This window comes from Pseudopodoces humilis, chromosome 7 (assembly GCF_049639895.1).
Source record: "Pseudopodoces humilis isolate 2021_Gansu_Grassland_sample_001 chromosome 7, ASM4963989v1, whole genome shotgun sequence".
NCBI classification, from domain to species: domain Eukaryota; kingdom Metazoa; phylum Chordata; class Aves; order Passeriformes; family Paridae; genus Pseudopodoces; species Pseudopodoces humilis.
In genome coordinates, this window is record NC_142206.1 from 34,581,513 (window position 1) to 34,607,408 (window position 25,896).

At 33.1% G+C, this 25,896-nt stretch overlaps 1 protein-coding gene across 5 annotated transcripts in view; it reads right to left on the reverse strand.

The window, feature by feature from the left end:
- Window positions 1-25,896, reverse strand: part of NOVA1 (NOVA alternative splicing regulator 1) — a 142,312-nt gene that overhangs the window by 69,072 nt on the left and 47,344 nt on the right. The window contains exons 2-3 of one of the 5 annotated variants that reach the window (XM_088057468.1): window positions 17,565-17,649; window positions 16,833-16,903 (exon numbers count right to left, since the gene is read on the reverse strand). The exons of the other annotated variants lie outside the window; for them this stretch is intronic. The gene's annotated coding sequence lies outside the window, so the exon portion shown is untranslated. The remainder of the gene's footprint in view (window positions 1-16,832; window positions 16,904-17,564; window positions 17,650-25,896) is intronic. 5 annotated transcript variants of the gene reach the window in all.

The window sequence follows — 25,896 nt, forward strand, 5'->3', positions numbered from 1 at the left end:
TCATTACAATGGAAAGCATGAGCCCATGTTACTTTATCTTTCAAAATACTTTGCAGCCTATTTTCAATGTAGAAAAATACATTGAATTTCATATTCAAAAACCAGATGATTCTGTTTTAATCACAAAACTATCCAGAAAAAGTGAAACAAATGAACTTGGAGGAAAAAAATCTACTAAAAGCATTTCTCTGGGTTTTTTTATGGTCTTAACGTTTTGGGGTTTTTTTCAAAAAATTTCTATTTCTAAAAACATAATGCAGACTGTGGTATCTGAAAGGAAATCATTATCACATATACAGATGTTTTAGAGGAAATTCCTCTTTAAGTATTCTCTTTGATGTGATTGTGCTCCCAAATAATCACTGCAGTCTGGAGCCAGAAGACACAAAAGCAGACTTGTGAGTGTGTAAAGATCAGACTATGCTGAGCAGCAGAGTTTAAACTCTCAACATTGCTCTGCTACAAATAGGAAAGTGTTAAGGAAACAGAATGAAGTACACAATTAACCTTTAGTGGTTATCTCAAACAAAACCAACAACATAGCCTTTTACGATCAAATCAATACTGTAATCACACAGCAATATAAACAAACTTTAATATTATGACTCTGACTAGTGTTCCTAAAGTCAATTTTAGCGGTTTCCACTACACAATTTGTTTAGTTTTTGCACTGAACTTTGTTTATAGGAACACATCATTATCTATTGGAAATAATAGTTCCTCACTCACAAACATTTTATTACAAACCACAGAGGAATGCTGTCTTTCCTAAGGCAAAGAAGAAAACAACCATACATGAGTAGCACATGTTTTTCAAGTTAAAAATCCTGCATAAGACTTCAATCCTCACTACAATTAAAGTTCTATGCTTAATTTCAACATGATATATCATACAATAATTTCTTTAAATTACAGAAGTAGCTTACCATAAACACCAGCCCTACCACCCCACTGGGATTTTCTTTTACTAGTTGCTGACAAAAAAAAACTTAGAGCCATTGTTTCACCAGGATTTTGCACAGAGATAGGACCTTGGTCATAAAAATATACAGCAAAAATTAATCTTAGAGTGGCAATTTTCTTGATAGTTTTCTAGATTTCCTTCTGTACAACTAACCATGGGAAACCATAATTAAGAGATATTGGGCAGTTCAGTGCATTAGTATCTTAAATATAAACAGAGAAGATGTGTCCAGAAAGTTAGTGGAGGCAGCATCTCCAAGTGACAAGACATCAGCTGGGAAGGGCATTAACTCATTTATGAATTGTCAATAATGACAAATTCTTATTCACAACACTATTTTGCCATAGGACAATGAGAATAAATTATCAATAAGGAGAATGTGAACACAGAAACTTAAGGAATTCATTAATATTCAACTTGTGTACAAATTGGTTATCATCTTTTCCTTTAAAAACAGCTGTAGGATGCTGAAGCATCCTCTTGTAGAACCCAAGTATTCCTAAACATACTATGTACACAAAGAATAAGTAACTAGCAATAGGAAAAAAATGTTTGTGAAGTTCGGAAACACATCTGCATATCTGTGTCACTAATGATGGGAATGAAACTTGGATTTACAACACAAATATCCTACGCTTGCGTGCCTTTTCTTCTCAAGATCTGGTTAAGGAAAACCACCTGACTTTTCTTCAAAAAAGACCTGACTTTTCTTCAAAAAGGACGGGATTACATGGAATCTGAGCAACTGGATATAAGATCTACATAACCTACTCAAGTGGACAGGAGGAAATATGTAGAAATTAGGATAAGCAGGTGGACAATGACATTTGGAGCCTTTAGCCATGAGAGTTCCTGGAGTAACAGTTATGAAACACAGACATGCTGGTCACAAGCTACTGGAAAGTAGCTGAGATACTTGTTCAGACCTTGGCACTGCTGTATTTCAGCTGCTAACATCCTTGCAAAACTGAAGTAAAAAGAGAAACTATGTTTTTCTGACAAAATATTAATATATTTAAAGAATTCACACATGCAAAATATTAACAAGCAAATATGTAAATAACAGAGGCAAAATAGGCAAAACAGTATTAGGTAAGAGAAAATCAGGCAAAAGAATTCTAGAGCTTGAGTTTCTTCTGATTTTCTTTCAGGATGATGTTACACATTTAAGAATGGATCAGTAAAAAAGTCTAAAAGCCTACTTTGAAATCTGTCAGAAACCAGTCCCCTGATTTACACATGCTGGACTCAAGAACAAAATAGTGTGTTCACAAGACAATGAAGATTAAAAGAAATCCAGATCAACAGCTAGGTTTCAGGAGAAAACAGATTACATAATTTAAGTATCTGTCATCTAATTTCTTATTCAGTGCTCTTATTACACAACACACTAGAAATGGCAGCAAGCTATATAGTTTTCCACACTAAAAAGTGTATACTTAGTTTTCCACACTAAAAAGTGTATACTGGCAGGAGAGAGCATTTATGGAAGAGAACGTTTTCTGCAAATAATAATGCAAACTTTTTTGCTGCATTTTTAAAAATGCAACTTACAAAATGCACCTACCACAGCACACAGACTCATTGGGTGGTGTGTCCCTTCCTGTTCACCTATTACAGGTTTAGACTAGGCTAGAATTGTGTGATTTGGAGTACCAAGATTAATTTAGCAAAGTTTCTAAAACTCCCAAACAATTCTCCATACTCTACTGCTCAAAAACTGGTAAAAGAGAATATTTAGAAAATATCAGAGGAATTTCTACAGAAGAAAAGGAAAATGGGACAGTACCACATTAGCCAAGATACACATATATTGCATTTTACAGGACATTGTGAAAGGTTCATACAAGGAGAATCAAAGTATTTAAAACAAAGCAAGGTTTAGGTGTGAATGAGAAACCATTTCAATTTTGAACAGAGTATCACTTAACATTTTCACAGAACTGAAGAACAATGTAACAGCTTTCTTCTTCAGTCTTGACAAATCTCTTTTGCCCTGACCGCATGCTAGTGATTTACATTTCAGAAGTCATAATGTCACCAAAATGAACCTGTCTCTTTTTTTAAAGGAAAATCCAATTTGCCTAGACAGAAATTACTGCATGTCCCAACACAATTCCTGTTAGCTGTGATATATAAATAATAGAGCTTTAAATTACATCTTCACTATTTTTAGTATTGGAGGGCTTGTGTTTAGACGATTACATGCTCTAATGGTTCTGGAGATCAGAATCTGATGAACAACTTGTTAAGTGACTGGGAAACCTGAAGCACATAGATTTTGCTGTGAGAAATAAACTTAATGTTACCAAGATTGTCATCTCTCCAGTAAAGTCAAGGTCTGGAATTGAGTATTGAGATTACAGTTACGACCACAGTATGACATGTACTGAAAAATTCAGAAGCTGTCACCAGTAGTGTAGTGAGTGATTTGAGGTTCCTCTTAAAGGACAAGCAGACTGAAGATGTTCTGCATCATTTCAGCTGGTTTTTAGAGTGTTACAAACACAGAAGACACACCTGATGCCAGCATATTCACTATCTGTTCTGACAAAGAACTTGCTCCAGATCATTTTCAACAAAAGAGCACTGGAAAAACTGAAAGCAGTGTGTCTCATTCTTTTTGTCTTTAGACAAAGAGCAATAACAACAGAAGACGTAGTGCTATCAATTCTCAAGTCTGGGTGTACATGAAAATAGATCCAGCTTCCTTGAATGGACATTTCTGAAAGGCATGAATTACAAAAGTTATTCTAACCAAGTAAAATTTTTATTTTTCTCAAAACTGCTTAAGCAAGTTTTTAAAATCTATTGAAAATGAAAAATATTACTTGAGGCATAAACCTTGAACAGGATCCTAAGCAGCAGTGAGGAAGATAAATTATTATTTAAGTCTCTCTGAATGCCAGGTGAGAGCTTAATGTCTGTAGGGATGATTCCATTAACAATAGGCTTTCATGTGTGAAAAAAAAAACAACAGAGAAACAAAAATTAGACTTTAAGTATGCAAATTAATGTTGCAACAACCTCTGGAAAATGTGACAATAGAATTCTAAGAAGTAAATGCTGAAAGGAGCTCTAGTAAACTGGCTCTGTTCCTGATAATCCAAAGGTACCAACCACAGAAAGAAACACTACCAAGACACCCAGGTGGTAGAAAAAGCAGGTCAGATTGGTTATAGAAAAGTTGTTTTTACCAAAGTAACCACACAGCAATAAATAAACATAGAACATTTTCACTGTAAAAAAAAGATTCACAATGTGTAAATTAAATTGACATTTCCCTTCTGTTTGTGATGGGCTCTGGTAAACATTATTACTTGGTTTACACTAAGACAAACAGGCATAATATATATAGAAATCAGATCATTAAGAAGTTTCATAGTAACTACCAACTTTCAGACCAACTACCAACCTCTTGAAAGCTCAGTGTACCACATCATCTACAGTAAGTTTCAAGGCTGCTAATGAAAGTAATAACCAAACCAAAATAGAAATTTTTATGAGATCTGGAAAAATAAAGCTCCAAACGTATCATGGACTTGGTTCAGAATAACATCTGACATATTCCTCCAAAAAAACCCCAAAAAAGATACACACAAATTTTCTGTTAGCCATGGGAACAGCTACATAAGTAAAGGAAATTTTTTTCTAGCATATGTAACCACTCATAAGCCTGATAACAGAATATGCATATATTTAACTAGATGTATGCACCTGAACTGTTCCCTCTTCAGAACTGATAAACAGAGATAAAAAAAATCTCTATTAGACAAAATTTGTAAATATGACGTTTATAGCCTCAGCTATGACAATTCTTGGTCATCAAGATTACCTGGCAAGGACCAACATTCTCAGTTAGTTAGTTGGCTGTTCTCATTTAAAAATGACAAAGAATCACAGAAAGGGTTGGTTTGGAAAGGAATTTAAAGATCATCTAGATCTAAATGCCCTGTTGTGAGCAAAAACACCTTCCACAATACCCCATCCAACCAGGCCTGGAGCACTTCCATGAACAGAGCATCCATCACTTTTCTGGGAAACCTGTGCCAGGGCCTCATCACCCCCACAGGGAAGAATTTCTTTTTAGTATGGAGCCTAAACCTGCTCTCTTGCAGTTTGAACACTTTGCCCCTTGTCCTGTCACCACATGCTCTTGTGAAAAGTCCCTCTGCAGCTTTCTTGTAGCCCCATTTAGGTACTGAAAGGGCACAACAGGGTCACCCCGAGCCTGCTCTCCTCCAGGCTAAACTCCATCAGTGTTTCCTCAAAGGAGTACTCCAGCCCTCAGATCATTTTTGAGGCCCTTCTCTGGACATTCTTCAACAAATGTATGTCCTTCTTGTGCTGGGGGTCCCCAGCCAGGAAGTAGAGGATTTTTCAAATTGGCTACTGGATAAAATCCTCGTAATGTCCTGACAGCTGAGGCACGCCATAAACTGTTCAGGGGTGGCTGACAATGGAACAGAACGCACTGTCACAGGAATGACCATAAGTTCCAGTGGCAGAACCACACAGTTCAGTGCCCAAGGACACACTTGGGCATGCTCAAATTTTGCAGACACAGCCAAAGACACAAACTTTTTCTCCCCATCCCCCCCCCAGCTTTCTCCTTTATAAGTGGAAAGGGGACTATCTCAGCAGTTCATTGTGACGCTGAGATGCTCAGTGTCATCTTTGTTCACATCACCTTCTCTGCAGGTCCATGAACTCAGGTTGTGCCTTTATGAAAAGACACGTACGGCATCAGCTCATAGTTCAGTGGTCTTGACTATTTTAACTCTTGGGAAATTTCACTAGGGATCACTACTATTATTCCAAAAGAAAAATGGCAATTCCTTTTTTTTTCAGAACCCCCAGCATAATAAGTATTTTTGTTTTCTTTAGGTATTTAAATAGACATTCAATTCTGTAATAAATTATCCACAAGATTTCCATAAAGGATTCCTTCCCTCCCCCCCAGCTGCCATTGCATCTTACTTCTTGTGATCGTAGGTTTCCTTTCCCACTTTTGGAATGCCATCTGGTGTGAAAATTAAGACTTCTGAAAGCCATGCGATGAAAAAAAATAAAATAATCCTATTTAATAATGAATTTGAAGGCACAGAAAAGCTTTCCTTTCTTTCCAAAATTGCTTTTATACTGTCACAATTATGTTTATTACTTTTCACTACTTTCTTAGGATTGCAATATTCTCCCTATTGGTATTTGTTTCTATTAAAGTCTAAAGGCTGAACACATCTTTTGGATGTAATAAATGAAATAGGCTTTTTTTGTTGACATGAAAAAAATAGTGATCATCTGCTGTATCTGGAAAAATACTAGAGGATGCACTAAATTTTTTAAGAAAATTGTGGAGCAGAGCAAAACTAAAAATTACAGTAAAAAATCAAATACTTTTGTTAAGCGTCAAAATAATGGAAATCAAGACTAAAATTTCTTCCTAAATGAAAATTGTAGTTACCTCATCCCCTCCCAGAAAGCAATTATAATTTTCCTGATTCATACAACTACGACTACTAAGGCATCTCTATATAAAATACTCAAGGTTTCCTCTAACACATTAACATGCTTCCCCTACCCCTAAACACTTTCTGTTACACCACTTTAAGTCATAAATTCTGATTAATTACTACTGAATTTCAGAAGCAGGACTTTGTTTTAGAAGAGAAACCACCATACAGCGTGGTGTAAAAGCATGAAAAGAGATGCTCTGCTTCCTCTATAGAACAATACCCAAAAGTCAAATATTTGTAAATAAGAAAAAGTAAAAGTATTAAATGTTTTTGCACACAGATACCATGGAGAGTTGCACATACACAGGAAGAACAAGATCCAAACAAACCTACAAACTGACACCTGGATGAAGGACTAGAAATACAAGTTATAGCAGTTACTTTGAGATGAAGTAGTAATGCTAGCATTAAAGTTGGTGCATTTTTAGGCCTATTTCTTCATTGCACACACACACATTTTTTCAATGCATACACACTTAAAAAAAAGAAAAAAAATAATATAAAGGACATACAGCCACAGTTATTACAAACATGAGCCAGAGCTCACTCAGGTTTTACATCCAGGACAACAGGTTCATCCTAATTAACCAGCACAGCCTAATATGGCAATAAACAAGTACCAACTTTGCAAATATCTAAGAACCCATTTGAGCTGACAGGAATAAGAGAGCAAAAATTCAAGGCACAAGGTCAAACATTTGTATACATTGACTAGACAGGATGTACAGGTTTTACTAAAACTGACTATATAACTTTTATCAAAACTGACAAGTTTTTGAATTTCCCTGTATTCTCTTTTGGTTTATGTTTAGAATTTTCCTTCCAGCAATTTTTCATGCTCCTACCTTCACAGATATTGATGGACATGAATCTTAGGATTCTGTAATTCTCAAACTATTAGAAATAACAGATTTACATTTATGAATTTTTTACAAAGTATTTCAACATCCCCTATTTTTTGGCTTCATCAATGCTCTTTGTGCTTCAGTTGAACTTTATTGACAAAGGGGAATGTCTGGAGCAGTCCAAATCAATCTTCCCTCCTTATCTGGAGCTGTTAGACTGCTTTTAAGGCAGCGAGTCCGGGTTTGGGTCCTCCAGTACAACGAAGATGTTGATAAACTACAGAAAGTTCATTGGGGAGTCACCAAGGCAGGTAAGGTTATGAAATACTTGCCCTTAAAAGTGGAAGCTGAAGCAACTTGGCCTCTTTCATCAAGACTGGAGAACAAGCAACTTCAGAAGAACCCCAAAGTAGGCCCCCCCAAAAGGTCCTTAATACCTATAAAGTCATAAAGAAGATTAACTTATGCTCTTTCCAGTGATGCATGGTGGGAGGACATCACTGAAACAAGAGGTTCTAATTAGACTTAAGGAAAAACCTTTTCCAGAGTAGAACTCTCTTGCACTAGAAAATGCTGCAGAAAAGCTATACAACAGTATGGTGAAGCCATCAGCAATCTCGTCTGCCTGCACAGCTGACCCTGCCTGAAGAAAGAATTTAGACTAGAGATCTTCTGATAACCCTCCCAAACTGAATTACTCTATAAATCAGGTTCAGAGTTTTCCTAACTTATTGTATTTAATTTTGTTCTTGCATGGATTTAGTTTTTGTTGTGCCATCATCCCCACTTTTTCCAAAGAAAATTCTGTGTACTGCACAATTATTTCTTACCACATTCTGATACAACCTCTCCCTCATCTACAGAGCAAGGATTTTTCTCATAGCATCTATACAAACGTGATTTGTGAAAGTGAAACTGATTATTACCAGGAACTCAGGCTATCAATCTTCCTTTTTTTAGCTGTGCAAATAAAATGCTGAAAGTCATACAGGGATAATTTTTAATGTTTTGACATCTCCTGGTTTTTAGATTACTGCTGTGAAGAAGGACTTATACATCAATACAAAGGCATCTAATCAGATGACAAAGATAAAACTCAGTGAAGACACATGCAAGGTAAAGCCTTGAATCTAAGTTACTTTTAAGGCAACAATAGATTATAAATGAACCGTAACTTTTCTGATAACAAACCTGGTTGTCAGTGTCAATGAAGTAGTTTCTTAATGTGGAAATACAGTAGAAAGAAACATGGCAGGTATTAGAAAAAGTACAATATTCTAAACTGTATGCTATTGCCCAAATACAAAGTTTTATTTTGGCAAATTTGTCACACATACACAATACTACAAAAAGTGAAAAGCCTTAATACTTAGAAGAGTCCAGAGACAAGCTTCAACAATCTACAGCTACAATAACACAATAAAAAGGTATAAAAATCATTAGGACTATAAGCCAAACAAGTTTTTTAATTAGCATTAGTATTGCAGTTAATAAATAAATCATATGGCTCAAAACAGAAAAAAAAGGAAGACAAAATCAGTAAAAATTATATGCAAATATAAAATAATTATTATCTTGCTGGAAAAAGGTATTTTTAAAGGTTATTATATTAGAGATGCTGGATACTATAAAAAGTATATTTACCCTTATGCACAAAAGAAATCTTTAGTTTTACAGGTTTTATGTTATAATATAGAAGTATTTCTATACTTTCAGTATTTAGATGAAAAATATAAACTTTTTAAGGTACATTTACTTGGAAATTATACAGAACTATATTTTCTAGATTGTCTCAAATAGCTTTTGCAGAATAATTACCAGAAACTATAAGATCACAAAAAGAAATACAATACTTATTAAAATGATTCTAGGAAAGGACTGCAAGATTAATGTATAAGAACTTTGAGGAAATTTTGTTAGATTTTATTAGAATCTGTACTGTGGTGGTAACAAGGTAAGAATCATGCAAGATATACTAAAACATGAACCATTTCTGAGCACAGATTTTCACAGTACATAGTAGTAACAGAAGACAAAGCTGCTCCATAACGTAGATAAATGAAAAATACATCATACAGTTATGAAAATATATTTTCTAAATTATTTTCTATATGTTCTAAATTATTTCCTGAAATTTGAAGATTCAATGATGTGATGGTAATAACTATCTCCTTTCTAAACAGTTTTCAGAAATGTCCTTTCCAAAAGCTTATTTGAAAACAGAACCGCTGTAGGATAATAAGAAAAGCCCTTGCATGGAAGAATTAATTAATTAAGGAGGGAAAATCTAAACTGTCCATTCTCACAACAGAGAGATGATGTATTGTGTTATAGGCATATATAGTCAAAAATCTGAAAAATGGGAGCAGACATCAGTGCTGAAAATTCTGTCACTCTGATGACGGTTGTTAGCAATGAAGATAAACGTCAGTGAAGAACCACAGAAGGGTTTCAGAATGAAGTGACTGCGTGAAAGAATAGAAAATGTCATTTCATGTACACAAATGTGATGTACAAAGGAGAGAAAACAATTCTAATTTCAAACAGAAAAATAATGGACTCAGAACCATCCATTATTTCACCCATTCAAGTGCAAAATTTTGGATAATGATATAAAAAAGTTGACTCATTTTTAACAGCCAAAGAGAAAATCAAATGTTAAGAATTTCTAAGAAAGGAATATAAACCAGAAAAGGGTGTGAGATGACATAAATGTGTGTTTGTATGTGGCAACTGTCTTCAACTGTGGTCTCTCCCTTTGCCTCCAAATGAAGCATTACAGCTGGAAAAGATTCAGAAGACACACTTAAAGCTATAGGTTGGCTTCTAAACCAAGAACTAATGTAAGCTCACACTTCTCAAAATCTGGAAATTACTTGTGCTAAATGTCAAACGTGCAAAATCAAGAAGGCAGAGGAAAGGGACTGATTCATCCTCTCTAACACAGGAATTCCCATGGAGAAAGGTTGAAAAATGCATTGGTGGTTCTTTGGCAACTGCTCATTACTAAGTAGTAAAGTTCCCATCACCTTTGTATACACTTCACTTTATCACAAATGGACTCCTAATGGGCATATTTCTGAAGGGAAGTCTTCAAAAACTCATAGTGATGCTGAGGACTTTAATCAGAGATTTCAGCAGAACACAATCTCCTTATGTATCCACCTTTACTGCCACATATACAATAAACACAGATACTCAAGTTCAACACATGGCATGTGGACCTTCCTGAATATGATGTTTCTTCCTCAGAGAAGCAGTGCTCATTATACAGCCTGAGTAAGCCATTATTGAAATACAATTTTTATTTTACACATTGTCAGGCCTTGTGTTAAAAACATAACTCAACACATGAAATGTAATCTAAGGGATAATTATTCTGAACATCAGATTTCATTATTCAGAACAAGATCATTGCAAAATTGATCAGGACAGACATTATGTCTTCTAAGTCATTACACAAGAAGATTAAATTGAGGAATCAAGATACAGCTCTGTAACAGATGACAGAGAATGTAAAGTATGAATGCAGAGAACCTGAGTTCTACTTCACTTACACAGGTCAGACAGATTCTCTCTTTTCATTTGGCTAGCAAGAACTTTTTGAGCTACCCTGAGTTTGAAGGAAATTCTACTTATGTGAGTGCATTTTAAAATATAAAATATAAAACATATATATGTATAAAACAAAATAGGATACAATTGTCAGTGAAACAATAAGAATTTAAAAAAGTCGATGTTACGTTAGCAGACAGGCAAACATAACTACACTTGCACAGATATGATTGCATGAAACATAATATGCTGTAACTGCTTGAAGTTAACTAAAAGCAAATGTGTGAAAAGGTTTTTAAATGTATTAAATATTCAGCTTAATGACTAAAAACATGTTAAACATGTGAATGTAAAAGCAATGGTCTCAAAGAGTTGCAGTAAATATATGCTCATATGAAATCCATAAATGACAGTAATTTATACATAAGAATTAGTTTTTTCAATAATATTTATATCAAGTGCAGTGCCTTTGAAAGAAAATAAGAATGCCATAACAAAAAAGTCCGCACAAAATGGTGTAAATGCACTGTTTGTAACACATAAAATATTCTATTCTATTTATAGCTACTAATTTACTGAAGTACCCAAAAAGAAAGAAAATATATTTAAATCAATTAAAGAACACTCAAAAACAACATTTCCATTTTAAAACTGACAGATTGTTATAAAATTTTGCATGGAAATACCCGTTCCTAGTGGAATTCCTAGTTAAATCTTTGAGATAACATACAATACTTTGTGAAAAGTTAGTAGACTATTTTCTATATCTAATAGTTTGTGAACATTTTGTTATCAGATTCTGTCATCTATACAAAATACATCCATCCAGTGTTACATAATGATTAAAAAATTAGTCTGGTTTATATTAACAATTGTTTACCTTTGTCATCAGGCAGTTTATTTTAAATTTAAATTATTTGCTGAAAACAATAAACCTTATGTTGCCAAGTACTTCAAAAGCCTTTTCCTGTAGTTAACATTCTTATCTACAGATTAATTTTCTCCTTCTCACACACACCCCCCTGTTTCTTGGTTCATTCTTTATGGTCCGGATGCACTGATTAATTTAGCTACAATAAAGAACCTATAAACTCCATAATCTAAACATGTTCACTTCTGATAAAATTTTGACAAAAGGAGCACTTGGATGAGCATTTTTATAGAATAAATACAATTCTATACAACTTTTAATTTTCGGTTATTCAGCATTAGATGGTATGATTTAGTAAATAAAAAAAATACTATTAACTATTCTGTTAGTTTATAAATAATACTATAAAATGATAATGATAAAATGATAATACTGTAAAAATCTCAGTTCACTAATATTTGGTTCACTAATATTCTAAATCTGTTTACATTACCAATTTTGTAGTGATCAGAAATAGAAATGAAGCTAACTTCAAAAATGCTTAAAATACCTTAATTAAAAATAATTAAATAAGGTTTTAATTAAGGATTAATAAACTACTAGATTTTATCAATACAAAATCTTTACAATTTTTATATATTATATATATAAATTTTTATATATTACAGCATTTCACAATTATGGAGCTGTTCTTGATCAATTGACATCTTAATTTTCCATTTTAAATTTTAATGCCTGCTTGAACTACAGTCACAGTGAGGCTTCCCAGTGAAGTAAAATCTTAATGTCCACATAGCAAGTATTATTTCTGTGATCTGGATCTTAATAACTGATTTAATAAATCTAATTTTTGCTGTTTCTTATTTCTGTTAGTCCTGAATTAACAGAAAGATGAGAAAATATCCTATCCTGGTCATCCTGAAAAGACTTGCTCTATAAGTATCAAAAAATTAAGCCTTATTGAAAGCCTTATCAAAGAAATATTGTTCAGAGTATAATTAGCTTAAAAATAAGTACCTTTTATAATTAATTGACAATTTGTGTATGAGCATAAATTTGGCAAGGAATTTTATTTTATTTTTTTTTAATGATTGAGTCTTTAAAGTCATGCTTGGCTTTCAGGAATGACAGGTAGAAAGCCAACTTCAAAAAACAGAGCCTCTATTGAAACCTGATAAAGTAATTTCACAATGCCACCTGTCAGGATAGTGCTCCCGTTGCACTTCAAATATTTTGATGTGGGATGAACGAAGGCATTAGAAAGGAGGAAGAGCTCTTTCAGTTAAACTATAATGATTGTCAGTTAAATACATATGATTAACATCCTACACTGCATCATACCAGACAGACTGCTAGAAAAGTTCTTAAGATACTAGGATACTACCTAAAAGTAGTATTCTAAAGACAGACTGTTTCTACTAAGACATTTCCATGTGTACCTTCCTCTAATTTCAAGAAAAGTGTTAATTGGTATCAACTAGCAACACGTTCACAGAGCAGACATATTTTATTTAACTCCTATTAAAAATATCAGTCCCCTAATGTCCAGGCCTCTTTCTTCTAATGAAAAAAAAAAAAAAAGTAATTTTAAAAAGTACCTCTTTGAAAGTAAAGTATGTTAATTTTAAATTTCAGAATGAATAAAGTTCTGAATTTTAGGGTTTATTTTTGCATAATTTTTAAACAGACTTAACCTAAAGTTACTTGATCTCACATTTGGAATTGATGGCCCTAGTCTTTCATCACCATCTACTATAATGTGATACACACAGGACAATTTATTTTTAAATGCAACCTACAATTTAGTCCAATACATATACATATTCATTAAGTTTGATCAATCTAATCAAAGATGTCCTTGAAAGTATCCTCAAGGAAGACATTAAATCAGCATAAAATAACTATTATAAGCCACACAGCAGAAGGAAAAAGAGGTTACTATATATTGGAACACTTCAGTAATATGAAAACTCTAAGTTTTTATGTTTCTAGAAACATATTCTATATATCATGACCTTGCAAACTAAACTGTAATGTATGGAAATACAAAACAGACACTATTTGTATATACCTCATATTCAGATATTGATTTGTTTCTGCACTAAGCCTGAAGTATTTTACTAATAAAGGTAGAAAATATCTTCATTATTATGACTAATAAATTAAACAAATTAAAACCAAAATATTTGAATGTGAAAATTTTCATCTATAATGGAGGAGAAGATTGGGTATCTGATTTTATATATTGAATGGATATTTTCATAATTTAATTACATGGCAGTTATTAATGCACAAAATTCAAAGTCCACATAGCAGAGCTTTCAGAAGAATAACATACTTCTTGTACATCATCAGCCGTACCTTAGAAAAGTTATATAATACAATGTGTGCTTCCTGTGCACTTAAACATTCTACAAGCACGATATAACAATATTTAATTTACATACATCAAGTAACCCTTATTATTAAATCTTCCACACAATTAGAATAACAGGAAAAAATTCTGCAAGTGGTAAAAAAAAGTATTTTTTTCATCAATATTATCATCCTTCAGTTTTACTGATCAATTTAAGAACTTTATTCTAGCTTAATGTTGATTTTATAAATAACTGCTGATATTCATATCAAGATTCTTTCCTCTTCCCTCTTACTTTCCTCACCACTGAACATCATGGCAGCAGATACTAATGGAAACATGTTGACCTAAACTCTAGAAGAAAAAGAGATGGAAGAAAGTGTTTAAAGCAGTAAGAGAAAAGTATCAGTGTTTAAAGCAAAAGTGCACACATATACATAGTGACAGAAACTATTCAGATATTTCAATCTCCTTTTGTTCTTATGTTTTTGTTATTAAGCCTTAAAAATCAGGAAAGGGAAAATGACATTAACTCATAATCCACAAGGTACAGCATATGTCCAGCTATAATCTTTGGCATTTATAATTTGACAATCAAGACAGATTCCATGAAAAGGACTGGAAAGGAATACAAAAGCTCAAATGTTTTTAAGAAGAGCTTTCTTCATGCAAGGGATCACACACAATTCGGGGAAACAATCATTAACAAAATGTGTGAGTTCAACACGGTAAAATTCCTTCTAGGGAAAGGAATTCAAGTACAGAAAACTGATGAGCAGAGACAACATTTTGCATTTGACAAGATATAGAGTAAGAAAGCAATTAAAATCAAGTGGTGTGATCAGAGCGTTTTTAGACAAATGACTTTGAAAGTGGCTTTTTGAAGAAATGCAAGTTAGGGACCTAGATAAGACTTTGGTAACCTGTAAAGAAGAACAAGCATTTGAAGATTTTTATAAACAAAGAGTAAAGTTTAGATGCATGCAATCTGAAATGTCATAGATTGGCTATAAAATTTGACAGACAAATTATAGTCTTGAAAAGAAAGGGTATGTTGTCCACAGTAACCAAAAATGAGTAAGAAGGGTCTGTGAAGAGAACTGGGATCAGTATTCAAATTACTTATTCAAATTCTAAGTAGAGTATCTATAGGATAACCACAGTCAAGACAAGATGTTCTAGGATTCACAGACAGGAACACTAGATATGTGCATCATCGCGAGAAACAAAAAATACACTCCTGACCAAATCTGTGTGTAAGATCAGGTATATCAATGAAGAATATTAGGGAGCAAATCTCTGGCACACAGATTAAAGTGAGATGATGGCAGGCAACCTACCAGATAATGAGATATATGAAGACAAAGTCACAAATGAACGACAGTTTCTTGCAGTTGATCATGACTACGGAGCCATACCCAGAAATTGAAATGAGTGTGAAAAGCTTGCATACATATGTAGTTCAGGAGGAACAGATAACGGGAGCAAAATAGTAGAGTCATACAATTTTAACAAGAGGAAATCACTAACTAATAGAACAAAATCTGGAATGAATGAGCTTCAAAGAAAAGGAAGATATAACTAACTCAATATTGGTATATACCCATATGCCCAACCGGGTATATGGGATTACTTTGCACAAAATGCATTAAAAATGCAGAAAAAATACAGGCTTATGCTTGCCAAACACAAAATAATCTATTTCTGGGGATTACAGATAGGAGAAAAAAAAAAAATCACTAATATCTTCCATCTGACATTGCATTTATGATTTGGCAGAGAATTTAATAGAAGTTTATAAAGCTGGGCACAGTTCTTCCTGCTCCTCCTAATTAATGAATCATCTACAAATGCTAACTACCTAAAAAAAAACCCAAACCAGGAGTATAAAACAGTTCCCTAATTAAAAGATAATCTTTTTGTTACATATATATTTTTTTTTTTCTAAATATAGGATGAAAATCTAATCTTAATGATTTTCATGCTTTGGATAGTTTTACAGAATGAGATTGCTATCATACCCTGAAAATATGAATTTTGTTAGTGTCACTCCTGACCTTAAGTCAATACCTATAAAAATAAATAAAAAAAAATTTTTTGGACTCTTTGACATTATAGAGTAAAAAGGAAAGTGCTTTCCTTCAAGCTACGGTGTTTGAAAAGCAGTGATAAACTAGAGAAAGGTAGCAAGCTCAAGCAAATGAAAATCAGAATTTCAGAATCTTGTTATATAATTGAAATAAATATCCAATTGCCTTTTTTCTTTCCTTTTCTTGTTCCTATTTTTTAATATTTTTTTTTGGTTTTGGGTTTTTGATTATTTTTTTTTTAATTTTCTAATTTTTCCCTCTTCTAAAGTGCTGCTTATATTAATGGCAGAAATAATCATTAGAGTGGAAGCAGCTGAGACTTATTTTTATTTGTTGAATCTCATGTTAGCCAGTGAAGTCTAGCGTTATAAAATAGCAGGCCTTATTAAAAAGGAAAAATAATTTTATTAACAAGCCCATAAGCCTTCATATAACAAAATATGGCAAAATATCTAGTACTAAACTATCATGCTATCAGATGCACACTAACACTCATGAATGCCTATTTAATCTGCTAAATGTATTTTAATGTGGTTACTGATATGAACAAAAGTGGTATAAAAAAAATGAAGAAATTAGACTGTAAACTGTGAAAAACAGAATAGGATGATGTAATATTAGAAGTAATTTCTCACAAGAATCCTGTGCTGAATTAGAGCAACTTTCCAGCGATATGGCATTTCCTTCCTGTGCCACTCCATACTCCCTGAAAATATATAAAACGGAATGGGTTTTACAGTACATGGAGTCACGTTAATGTCAGTTACTCTCTAGGCTTTATGATTCCTTAAGGACATACCACAAAAAAAAAAAAAAACTTATTCCACAAATGAATTTAGTTTTTGTACTGCAGACAAACCTGATGCTGGCAAGATACAATCAGCGAATGCACTGGAACAACTGTCTGCAGCTCACCCTGCACTGAAATACCTTCCAGAAACACCACACTTTTAAGAATCACACTAAAACCAGATTTGTTTACAATTTTTTAAGATTCAATGAGACTCAAAATGCTTCAAAACTTGATTTTAGAGCAACCAAACTTAGAAGTCCATGCAACACAATTTTGGCCTGGTTTAAAACAATTGGATGCCATTGACTTCAGAAACCTATTTTTCTCATCAAACACTAGGAAAACACTAGAACTGCATTCCACAGACAGTGTTTCAGGAATAAACCTGCAAACAACTCCAAAGTAAGGAAAAGGTTCTCCTTACTCTTACCTAAAGAGCAAAAAATTGCAAATGTATCCACAGAACACCTAAGAATAGTTGGCAGAAATTTGAAAAATATATCTAAGGTCCAAATTCAACATTTTAGTATTTTTGTGTACCAATTTGGACTACAGAGACTTTAAGTATCAGTACCTTTACAGGATGGGAATTACAGCTGCCTGACGCACTCTCCTTCCCAGCAGTATCAGCCAAAGCTCACATTTCCAGTCTGTGATATCTGGTAAAAAATTGAATGGAATGCCATGTCACTGCTCTGCAGATTTCTGAAACTGAAGTATCTGCTTTTTTTGCCTATGTAATGACTATAAGACCTCCTATGCTGGCTTTTCTTTAACAAGCATATCTGATTTGAACTAGCTCCCTCACTTCTCAAAGAGCTAAGGTTTTCAGGAATGTATGGACTAATGTGCTTTGCAGCTCATTTTGAAAAATAGTGAATACCAGAAAAACTCTAAGGCTGTGCTCACTTGTTAGGAAAAAAATGCCACCTTTGTTTTTAATATTCTTGCTAGAGATAAATGAACACTGTTTTAATGTCCAATGCATTCTTGATTTAGGTATATGCCATCAAAGGCACTTGATCTTTTTCATCTTCACGATTGTTCATCCACTAAAATAAAGTGATATAGAAGATTTATACCAAAGGAAATGAAGAGAAATTAAAACAGAGCTGCCATGGGAGGGAGGACTTCAAGGTAAAATTACATTTCACAATGGAAGATGATCCTTTAATAGTAGAAGTCCTACAATAGATCCTTGACAAAACTGGGCAATAGAAATTAGAACAGCTTTTAGATTTGTACCTGCGATCTAGATTCTTAGGTAACAATTAAACACTAAACATATCCTAAAGAATATTAACACTATAAAGCTCATAGAGCTTTAACTCTGTGCTCTGGAACCTTTGATTTGGTTGAAGTACTTTTGATTTTAGTTTAGTTTTGTAATATATAGGCATGAAAAAATAAAAAAAATAAAGTGGTCTTTCAAAATAATTTTAATACAATTTAGCAGAAAAACAAAATACAAAAAATTTATTGTTTAAAAGTTAAGTTTTTTGGTTAATGAAGAATAGCACTATATACCTGTTGATTAGTACATGAACAATCAAATCCTTAAGGTGAAAAATTGAAGAGCTATAGCGCTATAATAGGAATTTTCTCCTCAGTACTAGTTACGTTCCAACTAGACTTACAAATGGAAGCGCACACTGTATTTTAGAGCCTAAACAAATCCAAATAGTCTCCATGAAAACAATCTGAGAATTAAAAAGTAGAAAATAATCTCTTTCAAAAGTGAATCAAAAATATTTTACACCTATATTTCTGCATATATTTTGATTCTGTACATCTTCTTTTCAAATATGCAATCAGTAACTTCATTAGATGCTTCTTAAAATGTCAGAACTTTGCAGGAGATGGAAACTGTCCAACATTAAGCAAAAAAAAATAATAAAAAATTAAAAGCAATACAAACTGAGCTAGTCATGAGACAAGGAAATTAATCAGAAAAATCATAACTTGTATATCAAGAAAACAGATAAAATTCTGTGACTGTACTTATTTTTTAGCAAAGCATGTAGGTAAAATGAAAACATATAGATTGCTGTATTTAAAGGAATGGATCAAATTCTATGACAGGAAATTTCTTCCAGGAGCAGCTTTTGTACAAGTTGTTGACAAGAAAGACAAAGACCTTCTCAAAAGTAGAAAATAACATGCACGTTTTCATTTCACGTATAATGATACATATGTAACAATTTAAGTTAGATATGAGTGGATATATAATAAGTGTATTTAAAGTATATAGTAACAGCTCGGTATTATGACCAGTGCCTTCTCTATATTCAGTTAAAAAATAGATACATATTGCTAAAATCAAAAGTTCCATAATTTTTCCTCACCCTTTACTTTAGTTTTTCTGTAAACACACTGAAAATATGTAGTCCTCTAGATTAATGCCAAAATTCTTGTATCTAGACTTCTTCTCTAGAAAATTTAGAATATATTCTAAAATACAGATGAAGGTGGTGAAGATGGATGTCTACGGCATACTATCCAGTGTCAAGTATTTTACCAAATGCATGAAAAGGATGTGCTATGTCAAAAATGGTTACTCATTATAGAAATAATACAAGTATCTTTAAGAAAATATAAAAGTATTTAAACTGGTTTCAGATCCAATTTAATATAGTAGTTGGGAGAAATTTAATGACAAGAGAATCAGAAAAGACAGCAGTGTCTGGGGTTGCACCATTTTTCTCACATATTTTTTTTAACATTGAAGTGGATATAAATTTAAAATGAAAGTACCAAGCAATGCAAATCTTTCAGTGCATGCAAAATATGCATTTTAACATGTAAGCACTACTGTACTACAGCTACGCCATTTGGCAAAGAGGAATTAAAACACTTGGGTAACTCATTTATTTGTTCCAAGTTCAATTGATGTGATCTAGCAGACAACAGGAAAAAATAGCTCTGTAGAGAAATTACATCTGTTGCTCTAATGAACAAGCTAGAATGCCATAAAAATAAAACATCTATATATTCTATGGCAATAATGCAATTATTTTCAACTTCTTCCCTGAAAGTTCTCTCTTTTACACATAGCCACAAGAAAAATTTACTTCTGTGTTGAAAAGTTATATATCTGTTCCATAATTTTAGAAGAGATTGATGGTCTTATTTTTTATTAGAATTAATTTTATACATTAAAAAAATTAAAAGTAATCTATTCCTTTTATCTTATAAAGAATACATAGTAAAAAGAAAAATATAAGCAGAATGATTATGTTATCTGGTATTTTTGGTGTATTTTCCTATTTCCCACTGTTACACAAAGGAGTGAATGTCCTGTACTTTATAATATACTTTCACAGAAAGAAATAATACTTCATAATATATCACAGCACACATCAAATCAAAAAAATATTTGAAAGAGGTGATTTGATTCAATTTTTATATAATAAGCATGGTTTTGCAGAAGTGAACAAATCTATTTTTTTAACTGGAATCAGATACTTTGAATTAGATGATTGCTCACCTCTTTGGTAATATTTATTTAAAACTGAGAGAAAAATCTGAGGAGTAGAAGATATATGCAGTCTATAGTTCTTCTTACTATTCTACTATTAAAATTTTCATTTTAAGAGAGACTTTAGGGTTGTTTGTACTCCAGTACAAACAAAAAAATTCAGTGCAAGGAGGAGCAAGGTTAAAAAAAAGATTCTGAACAAAATACCAACAACAATCCATCCTATATTTTAGGCCACCTTCACAGGCACACACTTAAAAGAAGTTCTGCTTCTAGGAAGGGTCAGTATCTGCACTGAGGATTTAAACAATGCAGGGTGTTTTGTTTAATTCTAAAATTCCCTGTAAGAATCTGGTTCACCTAAAAAAGTCAACATCAGGCAGGGGACGTGAAATTGCTCATTTCTTAAGAACATGCGCTTAACTTGGAAAACAGAAGGAAGAATCAGATCAAGAACTCGAAGAAAGAAGCACGATGCTGTGCGTAACTGTTATTTTGTTAGAACTGTGTTAAATGATCATTCTCAGTATCATAATCCTAGGTTAAGGAACCAATCAAAACACAACTGACATTCTATACTTTGGTATTCCTGAAGTCATATTTTATTTGAATTCCTTAACACCAGCATTGCATTAATGACTTCACATCCAAAGCATTGCTCCCGAGAGTGAGACTGATTAACTGAAATTCAGTAAATAACAGAATTCACAGTCATGCAGTTCAAGTGCATTCACCTAATTTTTTAAAAGGAAGTACAGTCCAAGAAGTACAAGAAACAAGTGCATTTCAAGCATTTTCTAATCATGCTCATTTTCTTCCTATGTTTGATTTGTACTTCAGTAATAAAGAAGAGCAGTTGTGCACTGTTTCCTGTTACTCAACCAATAAACTGAAACAGAAGACAACAATATATAGAAGACGAGGTCTACCTACATTACAAATTATTTAGTCTGGCAGCTCTTTCTTACACATGTGAATAGAAAAAAGGGAGAAAACCTGTGGTAGAGTTATTTGCAGCACTTAAGTTCTCCAAAACCAAAATGTAACTGAATAGAAAATGCTTCACTTTGTGAAGAGCCAGTGAAAATTCAGACGATGCAAGTGTAAAAATATTCAAACTCTTGCAAAGAAATTCCTACTTTTATCTATAAACACACACATATGCATGCAATTTCATATGCTTTTGGAAATGCAGTACAGTAAACCTTTTAAACTAAATTGTCTTAGACAATTAAGTTTCATTACAAAATTAAATTGTCTTTATTATACAAATAACTAAAACTAAATTAGACAATTTAGTCATCTTTATTTAAAAGCAGAAACTTGTACAGTAGAAGGGAGTCTTCAAACACCTGCTGTGTTTTGAAAGCAAAAAGTTACATGAAAAACAGCAAAAGTAACCTATTCTTCACAATCCAAGATGCATAAGCAGCATATTCATTTGCAATCCACCTTCGATAAAAATCCTATGACATGACAATAATTCATTTAAAATGCAGTTTTATTTTACCACCCCATATAAAAAGGGATCCTAATTAAGACACGGTGCAATACAGTACCAGATTTCCAATAGTATTGCAAAAAAATATGGTTTTAAAGATACATTCATAGCAATTTTCCTTTTACTATTACACTGCATGGTAGTTTTCTGTATTGAGCCGGAAATACTAGTGATTATATATTTTTCTATTTTTTATCACTAGACTGTATATTGAAAATCAGGGAGAAAGTAAATACGCTCTAATTCTTCTCCACAATAATATATTCTAAACACTGGCAAATGAGACATTCAGCTGGAGCCTGAAACTAAAGCAAAAGTTGCCTTTTTGTTCTACTACAACATGCTACTCATATAACAGTTTCTTTTCACAGTAAGAGCTCCTAGTTTGGTTAAAAAAACTATTCCAATAACAAAATCAAGAACCAATGTGCATCCGTAATGTAGCTATCATATGCTTACACAAGAGAGGACTTTGCAATATTTATTACCTCTATTCATTGTTAGACCACAAAGCTTTCATCTCCTGCTTTGGCACAGAACAAGACCACACTCAGTAATACATTTCAGAGAGAGAAAGTATACGCAAGTATGCACAGTGCAGAACAAAGTCAAAGAATAAACCAGAAGCAGGTACAAAAATAAATAGAGAAGCTGCCCACTGTAAAGTAGAGATGCTGCCTAGCCCCAAATCCAGTTTGAGAGACAAATTGTCAGGGTGGTAAAAGTAAGAACTATAAAACCTCGTAAGGAGATTCTTGTGTAAGTCAGGGCTCGATGACACAGCCCTCCTCTGTTGCACCAACAATACAGAAACTGTCTGTCAAAGTATATGCAAAATACTTCATTCCTATTAAATTCACAACTAAGATTAAAAAAAAATCTATAAAAATTTAACAGATCAGAGCTAGAACTCCACTGTCAGCTTAGCACATCACTACACAGGACTCCAGGGTTTAGGAAACAACCTCTAAAGAGCACAAACACGTGGCTATATAAAAACATCGCTGTACAATGTAAGGCTTCAGAAACCATTTGTTTGTTGGTTTTGCTGACCTGGGTTTTTTTTGGTGGTTGTTTTCTTTGGTTAGATTTGGTTTCTAGTGATAGCTAGTGGCTATTTATACATTATTAAAAATATTAGAAACTGTTGCAATTCACAATACACTAAACCTGGAAGACATCCCCCTTGTTGGATGCTGTGGAGTGCCTCTTAGTTTTTGATTGGAGGGTGCTGTTTAAGTGAGGTGATAAGCAGAAGACTGACTTTCTTGTGTGAAGTTTCAAAGACATATTCGACTCAGATATCTGAAAATTATGTAACTTCAATTGTGGCAACCTACATTCAGTTTAGCTTACTGGTAGAGAAATAGAATGAATTTTAAAATATTGACTTGATCAAAAGCTGAAAATACGGATTTTTCATAAAGTTGATAAGCATTAAGACAACTTTGACTATCTCAAGTTCAACAGCAGTATAAATGAAACATTTCTACCCAGGTGATGATGTCTGGAAGATGATAGAAGCATGGTGAACTAAAATACATTTTATAACATAGGTTACCTTTGATTTTGTTTTTTTTCTTTATTTTATAACTATACTGCACATACATCACAATAAAGCTGTAGACTTTGAGAATTCTTGATCCTCTATTATTTCTATTAGTAACAAAAACCAAGAAACTGAGGAGCCAAATTCTGTTCACTAAAAACTAAGTTCAATATTCTATTACATTGTAAATTTGGATCACCAGCCTATCATTAGTAGATAACAACTGACCATGCTGGAGTTCAAGCCAAAGTAGCTAATACTTCAAATGCTGTGAAGATTTAATTGTTATATATATATTCAATGTTATCTAAAATGCTTTCTTGCAGCTGAAAAGTACTTATATCTTCTTAATTGGCTTATGTGGCATTTAAATAACTTTCCAATTATCACAATTTGGTACCCATGTACAACATCCAACTGCTTGTTATTAATTTGGACAGTCATGGGAAAGCTCAAGTACCAAATCATCATTTGGTTATTTGAGACTGAATGCACACACAACCCAGAAGATGCCATTCCTCTCTATATTCAAGGGCTTTGTCAGCATAGAATGAGAAAATTTAGAATACCTTTAGCCATTAACAATACTTTTCAAGGAAACCATGGAGTTCTTTACATCTCTAGGCTACAAAGTGTGAGTAATTGCAAAGAATGAATCATAGATGGGCTGCTAAGTGTATCAGCCAATGATTATACGTAAGATAATTATCTTTTTGCAGAGGTTATTAAAGAAAACTAGAGTCAATCATTAAATACTGTATTACAACCCTCTGAAGGACAACCTTGTCAATATTATTTAATTTAGGAAATAAAAACAAAGCATTTTGAATCAGCCTTTTCATTTGTAAGCAGCAATAATTGCTGATTCTGATTGAAAAAAAATTCATATCTCAGAAAAAATATACTTGTAAAACAGATTTTGTTTTTCAACACTGAAGTATTTTTAAGGCAAGAATAAAATTATATTTTAATTACACAGAATTTTGAAGATGTGGATATTGTATTAATTGACATACTCCCAATATATAAAAGCCACAGAAGTGTTTCTAAACAACCTTTTTCAAGTGCTAGAGGAACATTATCAAAAACAGCATTTTGTTTAACATAACTTTTTTTATGATGCTTGAAACCATGCCAAACATTCTCTTCCTCCGATATGTAAAATAAGCAACATATAAACACTTAGGAACAGGAACACATACTGCAGATGAGCTCTTATCACACCTACTGACAGTTCAATAGGAAAAAAACATTCATGTGAAATCACATTGGACATATTTTTTATTTAGACTATTCTAAAGACACTCAGAAGTTAATTGTACAGTGAAAATTTGTCTAAATATTGTTACTACGTGGCTATCCAGTGCCCCACATACCCAGTGCTTCACACTGTGAAATATAAACACTGTCATTCGTCCAAACAAGAAAATAGAAGAATTTCATTCTCTCAAGATAATGAAGCTCCACCAAAGAAAAGACATCCTCTGTTATGCACAAGGAGTCACCAGTTTGAGCAAATTAAACATAAACTTTGTGTAAGTGACACATTCATGGATACCCTGGTTAAAGGACAAGAACATTTGCACATGGGAAGACTGAAAAGGAAATACAAAATTCTCAAGGCTCCTGCTTGCACCTCCAAGGTCACAGCACACACCAACATAGAGCAGCTCACACATTTAAACCCGTCACGCTTGTTACTGCAATTTACTAAATCTACCTACCAAAAGATTCTTTTTGCTGTGAAATGCAGAAGCCTGTCTTTTAACAAATGCAAGTAACTCCAGGCATGTGTCCTGATGACACAGCTCTCTAGCCTGACTTTACACCATATAAAGAGCCAAATTGAAGGTCACTGGCCTAGTGTCCAACCCTTCTGAAATGGTTTTAAGCTGCATGTCTCTCTAGTAGTACCTTTTTCCCCACAAGTGTCAAGCAGTTGACCAAGTGTGGCAGACAAAATAAAGCCTCCTGAAAAAAATTCCCCACACATAATTCATTCTTCCCAACTGCACATCACAGACCCAAAACTAAAATAAACCATACTTGACTTGTATAGACATGTTTGAATTAAAAGAAGTGCAGCAAAGCTTAGTTTTGTTTGTTTGTTTGTTTGTTTTTCCTTCCAGGAGTCAAGCAAAAGGCCCACAATAACAGAGAAGAGCTGCAGGTCTGGCAAGCAGTTAAGATAGCAACAAAAAAAGCATATGGCAAAAGTCACAATATTTTAGTTTTTAAAAACCTAAGACAGTTCATCTTAAAAGAAATGTCCCCCTATTATTTCACTAGTTACTTTTGAAGCAGAAGTTATTTAGGCTATTTTGTGATAGCCTCAAGGGTTAATTTCAATATTGTTTTTATACAGGATTAAATGACTG